General features: G+C 33.5%; 1 long non-coding RNA gene across 1 annotated transcript; it reads left to right on the top strand.

Moving 5' to 3' along the window:
* The first annotated feature begins 251 nt into the window (after positions 1–251).
* Positions 252–2,223, top strand: LOC126742421 (uncharacterized). The gene is made up of 3 exons (XR_007662561.1): positions 252–675; positions 817–1,032; positions 1,960–2,223. It is a non-coding gene; the product is annotated as an uncharacterized LOC126742421 (long non-coding RNA).
* Positions 2,224–3,258: the final 1,035 nt, after the last annotated feature.

The following is a 3,258-nucleotide window of genomic DNA, read 5'->3' as shown; positions in this document are numbered from 1 at the left end:
ACCAGTCGGTCTTATCACGCCCGGCGTACAACGCTGGCGTAGACTGTATTGCGCTCTCTAGGAGAATGGTAACACCGTATTCCTACTAAGCACACGAAACGTGTTGCGCTGGGCGTAGTACGTCGTACGCGGCGCACTAAACACGCTGGCTAGAAAAACCGCCCTTAAGCTTTGGAAACAAATGATTTTGATGAATATTTTCGGGGCCATGATAAAACGTTTATCATCGATATTAAATGTAACGTCGAAGACAGATTTTGATTTTTGATTTTGACCACGGTGCCACCAAAAATTGTGTTATTATTGTATTTATTTAAATGAATCTTAAAAACACATACATCAAAAAATAGCCAAATCCCTACGCATCCCACTTAACCAACATCTCAAACAAATTTATAGCGATCGGCCAAATATCCTGTGATAAAAAATCAGTTCTAAACGTGGCGTAACAAGATACCTCAATTCGTAAGATTTTGGGGTATTTCTTGGCTGTGAGTACTACAGCGCCCACATGGTCCAGTTAGCAAAACACAGTTACGTAAACTTAGCTAACAGGCGCCGAATGTCAAAACAAATGTCAAGATGAAATCAAAACAGCCCCCAAAAGAAATCCTTTCCCCGATATGAAATCTTACAAAACAAGAATGCGGAATCCGAACGGGAGAATGCCAATAAGTAAGTAAATAGTCACAATAAAATTATACAAGCCGCCATCACAGTCCGAACGATTCGCTTACAAACGCTAGGACTCTCAACACTCCCACTTCACAAATTCTGTATAGGGGTTATAAGATAACAATGAAATTCTCCTTTTAGAAAACAAACAGGATATCGCGACTAATCAACAACAGATAACCAGTGAGAAAATATGAAGTACCGACACAACAGCAAAACCAAACAGATCAGACACGTCACAGGGTGCAAAGCCACAACGAAGGGACTCCTAAGGGACAAGCTCAGGAAACGCATAGTCTCGGGGTAATGTTTTACATTGCCACCATAATGGCCCCTCAAACAGAATTTATTAATAAGGTACTGTATTTATTATAGTCAATAAATATTCAATTACTATTACAATAGCGTATCTTTGTGGCCTCAACTTAGCAGATATAACTTATTTGACAACTTCAATATTTTATAACAAGAAAGGGGGGGGACTTTTTCCGAGAAATTGAGTAATCCTCGATTTCTGAAAGTCCGTAACCAGAATTGATCCGTTACAATTATCTTTCAATTTAGTACACACTGAAAGGCGGAAAATGACAACATACAGAGTTTTGTTATACTCTGTTGACATCTCTAACGCATTAAACCACTTTGGTGCAAAATATATTATTAGCAGTTCTTGCTAGATTCTAGCTTCTAATATTTCAAGTTATCAAAATTGTTATAACGCAAAGCAGACGTATTTAAATAAATATCTTTGGATTCAATATATGGGATGATATTGTGAAAACATGAATTTTACACCCCCTCATTTATCTCCATAATTTGAATTCTGAGCGTTATCTTGAATTACTGCAAACCGATTTAGAGGAAACTTCAAATATTTTGCCTCTTGCAGAAATTCAAAACCATTGATTTCAACAAACTCCATCTTATTGCCTATAATGCCAGGTAGAAATATCTATCAACTAGATTTCCAAGAGGACATATCAGCAAATATTTCAGAACGCCATGGCCAGCACGTTCTCCCGACCTTGCTCCCTAAGATTTTTTTCTTTGAGAGTATGTTCACAATTACGTTTACAAAAACAATTTTAGATTGTGTTTAGATAATGTGTTGGCGATATAGATTCTATTATTTTGTACTTTTTTATTGTTAATGTTTGTTCTATTGTATATATTGTTATTGTTTGTTAACGATGATAAATTCATTTATTACCTAGTATTAAATTAGTTGTATTGAGTAGGCTTTAAATTGATTTTTTTTCAATATGATTATTCTAAATATTTTAGGCACGAAAACATGAAAAAAGTATGTCTCTATGATGGCCATTATGTTTCCAAAGCCTTTCTTCTGAGGCATCGAAGATATTTAATAATACTTGAAAAAGATCTAAAATATGACTGAACCACAACTTTTAATACACCTTCGAATTTGGAATTAAAAGCACTTTAAATGTTTGATATCGAAAAATTAGGTCGGTTCTTGAAAAAAAATGTTTATGATGGTGGCTCAAAGAAGAAACCTCCGATCTAAAATTAAATAGAGGCATCTTAAAGAGGAATAAAAGTGGCTATGAGAAATTGTCATTTATTATAAAAATCTTTTGTAATAAACTCAGGAGAAAATATTAATTTGTTTTTCAAAATTCGTTTTTTTGGTATATCACTCGAACTACTTGATTTCTTAGATTTAGCACCCAAAGTCTCTAAATTCTTCTCATTTAAACAACTTTTTATCTCTCTTGGCTACGGAGATCCCTATACTGGTCCTCCTTATCTTGGATACGTTGTACATTGTACAATCTAGTAAGAAAGTACAGTAAATCAGCATTTGCTAACCAACTCTTAGAAAATAGACATACTTTTTAAAGATGGTGTGGTATAATTGTGACCAGGAGGAGATGAAGATTAATAAGGTTATAAAAAGCCTTGACTATAAATGTGTTATTGATAAAATTATATGGGTCATTTATTTTGATCCATTTTATTTTTGACAACATTGGCTCAATATTTCAGTTAGTACATCTGCCCTAAGATATACAAAATTGTCTCATGTCCTCGTTAGAGTGTATACTAGGTACCTTTGACAGGAACCATCATTTTAAGGTACATGATACCTAAAAATAGTTGTGGCAACTTTGACGCTATAGATTTTGAGATTATATTTCATCCCTTTCCCAAAAACTGTTAAAACTAAGATTGTAGGTCTAAGTCTACGATTGTAAGTATAAATATTATGCATTGTCCAATCACACGTATAATATACATATATTTACAAATTACTTTAATCCAGATGCAGAAACTCCCACCTGATTTATATTGCAAATCTTCATTGAGTTTACATAACAGTACTAGATACCAAGGTATCCCATATTTAAGCAGGCGAAAAGAGCGATGGTAAGTTGTTAAATATATAAAAAAAATAATAATTGATTAATAATTTATCTTATTTACTTGGATTAAACAAAATTTGAATAAACGGATGGGTAATAACAGGAAGGAAAAGGGGAAAAGATGAGGGTTAGATTAGCTTAAAAGAGATAAATTAATATAAAAATAAATTCTAACCCTTTACTTTGGCTAATAAAT

This window comes from Anthonomus grandis, chromosome 11, assembly GCF_022605725.1.
Source record: "Anthonomus grandis grandis chromosome 11, icAntGran1.3, whole genome shotgun sequence".
Classification (NCBI taxonomy): domain Eukaryota; kingdom Metazoa; phylum Arthropoda; class Insecta; order Coleoptera; family Curculionidae; genus Anthonomus; species Anthonomus grandis.
Note: the sequence above shows the minus strand (reverse complement) of the source record. Positions and strands in the feature narration are given on the sequence as shown.